This window comes from Rattus rattus, chromosome 1, assembly GCF_011064425.1.
Source record: "Rattus rattus isolate New Zealand chromosome 1, Rrattus_CSIRO_v1, whole genome shotgun sequence".
NCBI classification, from domain to species: Eukaryota; Metazoa; Chordata; class Mammalia; order Rodentia; family Muridae; genus Rattus; species Rattus rattus.
The window spans coordinates 80,945,941-80,958,881 of NC_046154.1; positions in this window are offsets into that span (position 1 = coordinate 80,945,941).

The window sequence follows — 12,941 nt, forward strand, 5'->3', positions numbered from 1 at the left end:
CTGCTGCTGCTGCTGCTGCTGCTGCTGCTGCTGCTGCTGCTGCTGCTACTGCTGCTGCTACTAGTAGTAGTAGTAGCTGCAGGGATTACAATTACAAATCTTAAGAAATATTACAAAATGAAGCCAACTGATATTGTCACAAAAAACAGTCATGTGAAACCAATAGAATAAAAGGGAACAGCAAACTGAGTACATATGACTCTGCAATTAAATACTTCACAAAGATGCTAAAAACATGTTATGGAGAAAGGAAAGTGTATTCAACAAATTGTGGTGGAAAAACTGAAAGTCCATATGCAGAAGACTTTATAAAATTGGACTCTTTTCTATGATCTTGCACAAAAACCGACTTCAATTAGACCTAAAACACTGAAAATGCCAGAATAAAAACATAAACAGTACCATACATGACATAGGTGTAGAGACAAATTTTCTAAATAGGACTCCTTATGCCTCAAAATTAAGACCAGCAATTGAAAACTGGAACTTCAAAAAATCAATCAATCAGATGAAGAGTTAGGCCAGAGACTAGAAGAGAATCTTTCCCAGCGATATAGGCAGGTTCCTGTCAGTCTGGGACAGACCAAATTTAGGACTAGGCATGGTCTGAACTGTAATCTCAGGACTGGATCCCATCCAGCTAAGTTTGCAAAGGAAGACTGATCTTCTTTTGCAATGTTAAAAAAAAAATGCACTTACTGTTCCTTCTTTAAAAGTCAAGGGGCAAAGTCATGCAATGCTGATTCTTGGGACGGTCAAGAAGGGACCTGGAGTAAATGACTGAAATGATATGCAAATATAAGACCAGGCTTTTGGTCCGCATCAGATGAATTAACAGAAAGAAATTGCAGTTCTTTGTTGTTGTTGTTGTTGTTGTTGTTGTTGTTGTTGTTGTTGTTGTTGTTATTTATTATTTTTTTTATAGTCCAGCCATTGGACCCCTTCCAGTCCCTTTGCCACACTTACTTAGCCTATTCTTTCTTCCTATGCCTCCAAGACCAACCACAACATTGGACTCCCTGGGGTCTCAAATATCTCAGTGTTAGGCACCTCTTCTCTCACTGAGCCAGACCAGGCAGTCCTCTGCTGTACATATGCTGCAGGCCTCAGATCAGCTCATGTACACTGCCTGGTTGGTAGTCCAGTATCTGAGAGATCTCAGGGATCAGGTTTGTTGAGACTGCTTGTCTTCCTATGGGGTTGTCCTCTCATCAATTTCTTCCAGCCTTTCCCTAATTCAACCACAGGGGTCCTTGACTTCAGTCCAATGGCTGGGTATAACTATCTGCATCTGTCTCAGTCAACTGCTTGTTCACCTTCTCAGAGGACAGCCATACTAGGCGCCTATCCATAAGCATACCACAGCTTCAATAATAACACTACTTGAAACCTTCTCTTCAAATGGATTCCAAGTTGGGTCATATGTGGACCACCTTTCCCTCAGTCTCTTCTCTACAGTTCTTTTGGACAGGAACAATTCTGGGACGGAATATTTAACTCTGGGATGGCAACCCCATCCCTCCCCTTGATGTCCTGACTTTCTACTGGAGGTGGACTCTACAAGTTCCTTCTCCCCACTGTTGGGCATTTCGTCTAAGGTTCCTCCCTTTGAGTCCTGAGAGTCTTTCACCTCCCAGGTCATTGGTACTTTCTAGAGGTTCCCCTATCTGCCACCTCCTGAGGTTGCATACTTCCATTCATTCTGCTGTCCCTCATGGCTTCTCCCCTTACCACCCCAATCCCCAGTATCTGATCATGTTCCCCTTTTCCCTTTCCCTTCCCCTCTCTTGCTCAGATCCCTTTCTCCCTCTGCTTCATGTGATTATTTCCAGTCCAGGGATGCACATGATAATCTCTATAGATGCTGAAAAAGCCTTTGGCAAAAGTCAATACCCCTTCATGCTAAAAATTCTGTGGAGATAAGGGATACAGAGAACATGCCTAAACACAATAAAGGTACTATACAGCAAGCCAGTAGCCAACATCAAATTAAATGGAGAGAAAGTTAAAGCAATTCTACTAAAATGAGGGACAAGACAAGGTTGCCCACTTTCTCTGTACCTATCCAATATATACTTGAAGTTCTGTCTAGAGCAATAAAACAACTGGGAGAGATCAAGGAAATACAAATTGGAAAGGAAAAAGTCAAAGTGTCACTAGTCACAGATGATAAGGGAGTGTGCATAAGTGACTTCAAAAATTATACCAGAGAACTCTTACAGTTGATAAACACCTTCATAAAAATGTCTGAATACAAAATTACCTCAAAACATCATTATCCCTCCTTTATATAAATGATATACAAGCTGAGAAAGATATTAAGGAAGAAACACCTTTCACAATAGCCAAAAATAATATGAAATATCTTGGAGTATCCCTATTCAAGCAGGTGAAAGACCTATATAACAAGAACATCAAGGCTGTGAAGAAAAAAACTGAGGAAGATATCAGAAGATAGAAAGATCTCCCATGCTCATGTATCAGTAGGGTTACTATAGTAAAAATGGCCATCTTATCAAAAGCAATCAACAAATTCAGTACAATTCCCAACAAAATTTCAACAGACAATTTTTTACAGACCTTAAAAGAGCAATTCTCAACTTCCAGAAGTATAACCTCTAGAAGTATCACCTTCCCTGATTTCAACACGTAGTACAGTGCAATAGTAATAAAATTGCCTGCTGTTGCCATAAAACCAGGCAGGGTGATAAGTATAATTGAATCAAAGACCCAGAAATAAACCCACATACTTATGGACACTTGATTTTTGACAAAGGAGCTAAAACCATACAATGTAAAACAGCAAGCATCTTCAACAAATGGTGCTGGTCTAAATGGATGTCTGCATGTAGAAATGCAAATAGATTCATGTTTATCACTCTCAAGTCCAGTTGGATCAAAGACCTTAACCTAAAAACAGATACACTAAATCTGATAGAAAAGAAAATATAAAATAGCCTTGAACACAGGAGGCAATCTCCTGAACTGAACACCCAAAGCTCAGGCACTGAGACCAACAATCAATAAATGGGGCCTCATGAAACAGAAAACCTTTTGTAAGGCAAAAGATGCTGTCCATAGGACAGAAGCCTAAAGAATGGGGAATGATCTTCACCAACCCTACATTCAACAAAGGGCTAATATTTAATATACATAAAGAACTTAAAAAAATAGACACTAACAAACCTTATAACCAAATTAAAAATATGGTTCAGAGATAAACAGATAATTCTCAAAATTGGTATCTTGAGTGGCCAAGAAGCACTTAAAGAAATGTTCCTCAGTAATCAGGAAATTCAAAATGACTGATTCTTACAACATTCCAAATGGCTAAGATCAAAAATTAAAATGACAGCATGTGCTGCTGAGGATGCAAAGAAAGGGAACACTCCTCCATTGCTGGTGGTAGTACAAACTTTCATAGCCACTTTTGAAATTAAATTGGCAGTCTCTCAGAAAATTGGGAAGACCCACCTATACCTCTCCTGGTCATATACCCAAGGAGGCTCTGCCATACCACAAGGACAATTGCTCAACCATGTTCATAGTAGCTCTATTTGTAATAGCGAGAAACTGGAACCAACCTAAATGTACTTTAACCAAAGAATAGATTTTTGGTTCATCTACATGATGGAATACTACTCAGCTATTAAAAACAGGAACATCATTAAATTTACAGGAAAATGAATGGAACTAGAAAATACTATCCTGAGTGATGTAACCCAGACCAATAAAGACATGCATTACATGTACTCATTAATAAGTGGATATTAGCCATAAAGAACAGGAAAACATGAAACAATTCACAGACCTAAGGAAGCTAAGTATTATGGAGGTCCCAAGGGGGTATGCTTAAATGTCACTTTGAAGGGGAAAAAACTAAATACTACAGGTGGGTGTAGGTAGTGAACGGGGTAAGAGAAGGGATGAGGCGGATAACATGGGTGGAGATCAGGTTAGGGGAAGAAGAAGGTGGGAGGAGAGAAGATGAGGAGAGAGATCAGAAATTCATGATGGAGCATCTCTGGGACTAGCCAGAGACTTGAAACAGGGGAAGCTCCTGAGAATCTATGGGATGACCCTAGCTGAAACTTCTATCAGTAGTGGATATGAAGCCTAAAATGGCCACCTCCTGTAGCCAGATAGGAATTCCAGTTAGTGGGATACCAGCTCAACCATACGACCTTCTACCCAAAATCTGTCCTGCCTACAAGGTGTGCAGGGATAAAGGTGGAGCAGAGATTGAGGGATTTACCCACTAATGACTCCCCCAACTTGAAACCCTGACACTACTAATGATAAGCTGCTGTGCTTACAGACAGGAGCTTAGCATAACTGAGTTTCTGAGAGGCTTCATTTAGCAGCTATAGGAATAGATGCAGAGACCCACAGCTAAACAATAGGCAGAGTTTGGGAGTCTTGTGGAAGAGTGGGGGAGGGGGTGAGGATTGAGGGAGCCAGAAGGGGTCAAGGACACCACAAGAAAACCTAGAGTCAACTAACTTAGGCTTATGTATGCTCATAGAGGCTGAATCACAAACTAAAGAGCATGCTTGTGCTGGACCTATGCCTCCTATACATATGTAGCAGAGGTGCAGCTTGGGTCCCCTAACAATAGGAGTGGGGTCTATCTCTGACTATGCTGCCTGCATTTGGATCCCTTCCCCCTAGACTTTGTGGGAGAGGATGTACTTACTCTTGGCCAGGACAGGTTGGTATCCATGTTGGGCCTTCTCTTCTCTGAAGAGAAATGAAGGGTGTGCAGGATAGGGGCTGAGGTATGGACTGAGAGGAGAGGACTGAGTGGGTGGTGCAAATGGGATGTAAAGTGAATACTTAAAATTAAAAATAAAAATACCCAACTGGAAAATTGGGCCTGGGTTGGGGCTAAGAAATATATAATAAAGTAAAATGTTCATTGTCCCTAGTAATGAGGAAAATGCACATCAAAACAACACTGAAATTTTGTTTTACCCCATCCGGAAGGGCAAAGATGTATAAGAAAACTGACAACAAACGTTATAGAGCATATAGTAAAAATGAATCCGTCCATTACTATTACTAAGATTTCAAAGTGGTCTACTGTATCTCACTAGGGTGCATAATTCTGAAACAGCTAAAAAAACACAGCTACTATATGACCTGGCTGCACAACTCCTTGGCATATGATGTCATACAGGTAAGGCAGTTACAAGACAGAACGGGGCCTGTCATTGGATGAGAAGGAAGTATGTAGTAAGAACAATATGTTTTCCATCTGTCAGTTCCCCATCAGAAACCAAATAAGGCTAGAAACTTGGAAATGATATGGGACGGAAAGCATGCAATAGGAGGAATCAATCAATATCAGCCACTAAATCTTCTGTTCTCCCTCAGTGAGATATATTAGTGGCTTTACAATTGTTTATAAAAACAAAATGAGCAAAAACCGCACTTCTAGGAAGTGTTAAATCAACTATAACAACTGAATTTTGTGCAGTTTTAATTGTAACATTTTCATGAAAATAGTGACATATCATATCCTAGCCCTGATAGGCCATGCCTAATAAGCTTAATTGATTGAAGTCCAACAAGGTCTTTAATACAATATGGAAGAATGATTTGTTTCCTCCCACAGAAAGAAACAAGGAAAATTTTCTCCTAATGCCATCTGTTTCCTCTGTCTGGAAATTTTCATATGAAAATCACACATACTCACAGTATTCTGGCAAACAGTCTTGGCAGAACTCATTAGAAAACCTGGCAGTGTCCATCAAGGGGACATCTCAAGAATAAATGGCATTCTTCTTTGTGGGACAGCAAAGTTGTAAGTCCGATTTCTGAAGCCATGTTCTTGGGGATAGCATCACCAGTTCCAAGAAGTACATAAGTCAGTCCTTTCACCACAACCAATCCAACTGGCATTTTGTGACTTACAACCAGAATAGTTCTGGTAAACACACCATACAAGAAGAGCTGAGACTCATTAAAAATGGAATGAGTAACCAGAGAGTAAACTTCAGCTAATTAGCTGAAGTTCATTTTCTGACAGTTATACAAGTTTATTAGCAAACATTAATGCAAGATCACATACAGTTTATGCTCTGGCATCTGACATATAATTATAACTTAGAAATTCTGTCACCTCCCAGGTTTCTTAATTATTATATATGGACAATGAGTCATATTTCAAGATTTAAAAAAAGATGGAGCAGTTAATTGTAGATAGTACCATGGCATGAAAGATCTACTGGCTTCTTTTGTTAAATTAAAAATCAATCACTGGAAAAGGCCCAGTTATCAGAATAATAAGGCTGTGGCCACTTATTTATATAGTGATTCATGAGCTGCAAGTCGATGACTGATGAATGTTCTTAGATTTATCAACTTCTTTATGTGTGGTCAAGGTTCTCATCTAGAATGAGTATATATGCAAACACACTACCTTATGTGGGATACAGGGGAAACAGAAATAGCCATTCATCAATGTACAATTTGACTGCATTTTATAAATCTGTCCAATCACATTAGGAATTTCCATAACTTATTTAGATCATCTGTACTGGATTTATTGCTGGCTGCATGCAAAACTAGCAATGCAGAAATATGATAAAGAAAGCAGAAAGAAGCACATGCGATTTCATATATTAATAGTTATATGGAGAAAACATTGAAAAATAAAAGAGGTTTCAAATATTGCCAGGATAATACTGGTCACAAGACACTGATATGACACTCTTTTGAAGTAATTCAGAATAAACTTCAGAGCACATGGGGAATAAATGTTCAGCAACAGTTTTGTTGGGGTTATCTTGATTAATGCTCACATGTGGAAAAACAAATCTCACCAAGAAGGTTCTGTAAATTCTGAGAATGGGATCCAAGTAGGAACATGGTTATTGAAGCTCAGAAACAGTCTAATACAAACATTGAGTTGCATCCTGAACAGCTTTCCCTCTGATAATATTAAACTTACCCAACTCCTTTTATCATTCCTAAGAACAAGTGTTTGAAGCATCTTCATTTCATTATAGAAGTAACAGCTAAATAACATGTTTTAGTGCAACATTCAATGTCTATTAGGTGTTGCAATGTTTTTACAATCAGCTATGAAGTATTTTCAGAGATCTGATAAGGAGGAGAGACATGACTCTGGAGCAGCATGTCCTCTTACTTCATTCATCAGGGAATGGCTGGTATTTCTACAACCAATTAAAAAACTCAGTTAAATTTTCTATTCAATAATTTATATGATAATAAATAAGAATCTGTCATGATAAGACATGGGATCCAAGAGATAAGTTCATTCTCTACACTAACGTCAAGTTTCCAAATTTTAAGTTGAGTTAAAAAAATTTTTTAAATATTTGGGCACATTTCTTTTACTGATTACATAAATGAAATTAAAACACAAGCTCCATTTTAGTACCTATCACTGACACATACGGATGGAAGGAAATATATTACATTTTAATTAACATTTTATAAATTAATTTTCATGAAATATTCTCACCCCATTTCTCTCTCAACATGATGTTACTATATAGCTGAGGCTCACCTTGAATTTACATTCTTCCTGCCGCAGACTATCCGGTGAATTCCACATGGTCATTTTGTTCCTCTCTTTTGATGTCACTATTCAGAAAACTAATTTGGAACTGTGGAGTCATTTTTCAAAAATTATATATTATCTAAATGTGAAAACTAAGATTAAACTAGTCTTTTCCATAAAATTTATTTAAAGGTAGAAGATAAAGAAGAGGAGATGTCTGCTGTTATCAAATAGCCTAGTATCTTCTCCTCTAATATTGTGTGTGTGTGTGTGTGTGTGTGTGTGTGTGTGTTAGTACACATATGAAATAAGAGGACAGATTGCAGACATAAGTTTATCCCACACACCACATGGGGCCCAAATACAAAATGCAGCCATCAGGTTTGTTGCAGGCACTTTACCCATTGAGTCATCTCCCAGGCCCTAATGGCATCTCCTCTTATGCTACGATCTTGACAACTCTATAGCAAAAGCTTATATAGTCTCATTCATAAATAACAGAATCCAAACTATATTACAAAACTTGCTCTGAACTGAAGGGTTTTGCAACCCCATAGGAAGAACAACAATATCAATCAGTCAGACCTTCCCGAGCCCCCAGACACTAAACCATCAACCAAAGAGTACACATGCAGGGGAACCATGGCTCAATCCACATATGTAGAAGAGTTTGATTCAAAACGTGTTAGCTTCACTGTGTCTTTGTCTAGTGTCTGTTTCCATGATCTGTCCACTGATGAGAGTGGTGTGTTGAAGTCTCTCACTATTATTGGGTGTGGTGCAATGTGTGCTTTGAGCTTTAGTAAAGTTTCTTTTATGAATATGGGTGCCTTTGCATTTGGAGCATAGATGCTCATAATTGAGATTTCATCTTGGTAGATTTTTCGTTTGATGAGTATGAAGTGTCATCCTTCTTTATAACTTTTGGTTGAAAGTCGATTTTATTCGATATTATAATGGCTACTCCAGCTTGTTTCTTGGGACCATTTGCTTGGAAAATTGTTTTGCAGCCTTTTCAACTGAGGTAGTGTCTGTCATTTTCACTGAGGTGCATTTCCTGTATGCAGCAAAATGCTGGGTCCTATTTATGCAATGAATCTGTTAGTTTATGCCTTTTTTATTAGGGAATAGAGTCGATTGATGTTAAGAGATAGTAAGGAATATTGACTGGTGTTTCCTTTTGTTTTTGTCATTAGAGGTGCAATTATGCTTGGAATGTTATTTTCTTTTGTGTTTGTTGAGAGAAGATTACTTTCTTCCTTTTTCTACAATGTAGTTTCCCTCCTTGTGTTGGAGTTTTCCATTTATTATCCTTTGTAGGGCTGGATTTGTGTAAAGATAGTGTGTAAATTTGGTTTTGTCATGGAATATCTTGGTTTCTCCATCTATGTTAATTGAGAGTTTTGCTGGATACAGTAGCCTGGGCTGGCATTTGTCTTCTCTTAGGGTCTGTATGACATCTGCCCAGGATCATAGACTCTGTTGAGAATTTTGGTATAATTCTGACAGGTCTGCCTTTATATGTTGCTTGACCTTTTTCCCTTACTACTTTTAATATAATTTCTTTGTTGTGTACATTTGGTGTTTTGACTATTGTGTGATGGTAGAATTTCTTTTCTGGTTCATTATATTTGAAGTTCTATAGACTTCTTGTGTGTTTATGGACAGTTCTTCCTTTAGGTTAGGGAAGTTTTCTTCTATAATTTTGAAGATCTTTACTGGCCCATTAAGTTGGGAATCTTTGCTCTCTTCTATATCTATTATCCTTAAGTATGGTCTTCTCATTGTGGCCTGGATGTCCTGGATGTTTTGGGTTAGGAGCCTTTTAATTTTTGACTTTTCTTTAACTATTGTGTCAATGTTTTCTGTGGTGTCTTCTGTCCTTGAGATTCTCTTTTCAATCTCTTGTATTCAGTTGGTGATTCTTACTTCTATGACTCCTGATCTCCTTCCTATGTTTTCTATCTCCAGTGTTGTCTCTTTGTGATTTTGTTATTGTTTCTATTTCCATTTTTAGATTCTAGATGGCTTTGTTTAATTTCTTTACCTGTTTGGTTGTGTTTTCCTGTAATTCTTTAAGGGATTTTGTGTTTCCTCTTTAAGGGCTTCCACTTGCTTATGTGTGTTCTCCTGTATTTTCTTAAGGGAATTATTTATGTCCTTCTTAAAGTCCTCTATCATCATCATGAGATGTGATTTTAAATCCAAATCTTGCTTTTCTGGTGCTTTTGTATATTCAGTATTTGCTATGGTGGAAGATCTGGGTTCTGATAATGCCAAGTGGCGTTGGCTTCTGCTGCTTAGGTTCCTGTGCTCGCCTCTTGCCATCTGGTTATCTCTGATGTTAGTTGGTCTTGCAATCTCTGACTGGAGCTTCTCTCTCTTTTGGGCCTGTCAGCCAGTGATCAGGAGTGAACATGCTCCTGGAAGACCTGCTCTCTTCTGGCAGGCTTTGGGTCCAGAGTGCTGTGGGACAGCCTTTGCTTTGGGTGTAGGTAGAGACTGGAATGTTCCTATCCCAGGCTGCTCTGCAGCTCTGCAATTCCTGTGCCCTGCGCACTACTGGTGGGCTTTGAAGAGTCAATGGAGTGAAAGTGGGGTCCCACCTGTGGGCTTAGAAGTGAGAGCACTCCTGGGAGACAAGCTCTCTCTAGGCAGGTTTTGGGTCTGGATGGCTGTGGGACAGCCTTAGCTCTGGGTGCAGATAGAGCCTAGAAGTTTCCTCTCTCTGGCTGCTCGGTGTTTTCTGTGCCCTGTGTGCTCCTAGTGTATGTATCCCGCTTTGGACAGTCAGTGGAGCAAAAATGGGGTTTCTCCTGTGGGGTTAGGAGTGACAGCAGTTCTGTTGGCCTCACTTCTTGTTCTCTGTCTACTTTCTGTCTACATAATGTATATGACAAGCAGCATCCCATTCTAGCCACATACATCTGCAATCATGATGAGCTGCATTACCCTCTAAAGTTAAAGTTCCTTAAATTGCTTCTTATTGAATATTTTGTCATGTCAATGATGTATTAATAAATACACTTATGTATAGAAACAGCATAATTCTGATGAAAAGCTAACAAATTTCTTCATAGAAATTGACAAGTTTTTTCTAAAATCGATATGAAATTGCAAAGGGTCTCTGGTAAACAAAACAATTTGTTAGAAAAATAAAAAATTATGGAACTCCCACTTCTCAGATTCAAAGCTAACTATGAAACAACAATTGACAATCTTTCAAATAGACATATAAAACAATGCAATAAAATTAAAAGCAGATAAATCTTTCTTAATTTTATGACCTACTGATTTTTCTATAGTAGTGCCTGAACAATAATTTCATTTTAGGATTAGTATGAACACTGAGCAGCTGTAAATAAATCTGCACTTGCCAATCATATATCTGAGAGGAAGCCTGAATAAAAGCATATTAGTAATACTTTGCAGAAAAAAAGTCATCAGTGGTCTTACCCATATATGTAAACTGTGTGATACAATATTGACCTGCAGGATAATATGTGTTCACTGGTGACACAGGAGCATGATACAGAACCTCTCTCCCACAGTACTGGCATGGCACATAGTTTGTTGATATAATTGCAAGCATGAGTGAAGGGTCTAGATTCTATACAAGAGAGGAAACAGGTCGTATTAGGTTTTCTGAATGTGGATAATTATATTTAGTGTTGTGTTGATGTCTAGGTCCATCCATTTTCTAGGAATTACCATTATTTCATTGCATGTATGTGCTTTGTTTTCCTGACCATAAGCATTATGAATGGTATGAGACTAAATCTCAGAGAACTTTACATTTATTGTGCTCATGGCTAATAATGTTGAATAATTTTGAAAATATTTACTGAACATTTGTATTTCTTCCATTGATAATTCTCTTATCTGTTCATCTACCATAGTGAGTATCCATAACAAAATTATTCTACTCATACCATGTTCTCTCCACTCACAGTGGGCACCTCAGTAGATAGTGACTTATTTTACAAAGAGAAATTACCTAAATTGTCTTTATTTTGGAGTGGTCTGGATCACTTATCTTCCTGAATATATCTCTAAAACCCTAAAAGATGTCCTGTTCCTATGTATAGAGCCCTAACAGGAATACGACCTCTCATTCTCTTCTCCTCAAAGTGATTTTTAAATCTCCCGGATTCAGAATAGAAATCTACAACTCCTTACTACTTGTACAGACCTGGCTAGTGAATTACCTCAGCTTTGACAGAAAAGATTTCAGAAAAATCTAAATTAAAGGAGAAAAAACCTATTGTAAATTTATTACAGAAACCACAATATGTTTGTCAAGTTGTCAAACTGGATTTTTGCTGTGGGTCCCTTCGACTATGTCTATCTATGCCAAAAGTAACAGGCCAACTTTATATGTGACATTTGCATATGGTAAAATTTAAGAACACAAGATTCTAGAAATAATAATAAAATAGGATTTTTCAGCCCACCTAAAAATGATTACATATATGTTATATTTAATCCCCTCATTTAATAACCAAAACTCTTAAATGAAAATTATAAATATTCAGAGCAAAAAAATGTTTTGCTATCCCTTCTGAGACTCTTTAAATATTATTGAATTTACTAAACAATTAAATGCCCTAATTTTTTAATCCAAACACTTTTTCTTGGCCCTCAAATATTTTCAGAAATAACTTTTCCTTGTTAATTCCCAATCTTGGCTACATTTTCTGCTAATTTTGAACATATGTCATATTCAAAATATGTTATTTTTCCAAAACAAATTTTGGCAAGAATGATTTGGGGGAATGGGGAATTGCAATCCTGGAATAAAGAAACAAAGCTGTCTGAGGCTGCTACAATTCAGGACTTTCATTTGTGATCTTGTTTTCTTTTCTTTTCTTTTTCAGCTTTTTTTGGGTACACCATGGCAAAGTGGCATGTGGGGAAGTAAGGGATTATGAAATGCTGACATAACAAAGACACATTCTAAAGTTTATATCTTACATGTATTCTTCTTTTCCAAAAGTAATCTCACAAATACTAATAAACTTGTAGGATACATGTTGTGAAGAGTAGTTAAGATCCTAATAACTAGAAGGATATTTATATTTGAAGGCAAAGCACTGATAATAAAATGCACAAAGTTCCTCAGGACCTGCCATCCTCAGTGTGACAGCATTTGGAAAATACCAGATATTTCCAGTCACATAAGATTGTTTTATAATCTGTGTCATTAATAATAAATAAAGAGAAATGGCCAAATAATATGTTATAGTGAAACAAGTGTACTGCTACTAAGTACCCAGAAAATTCATGATCAAGGCATATTCCATTTGTGAAGTGGAATCTTCTGGTTTTGTTGGAAAGTCAGTTGTATCAAATGATGCATTCCTGAAGACACAGATGACAGGATGTTTTGCTAAAGCAGATACATGAAGTG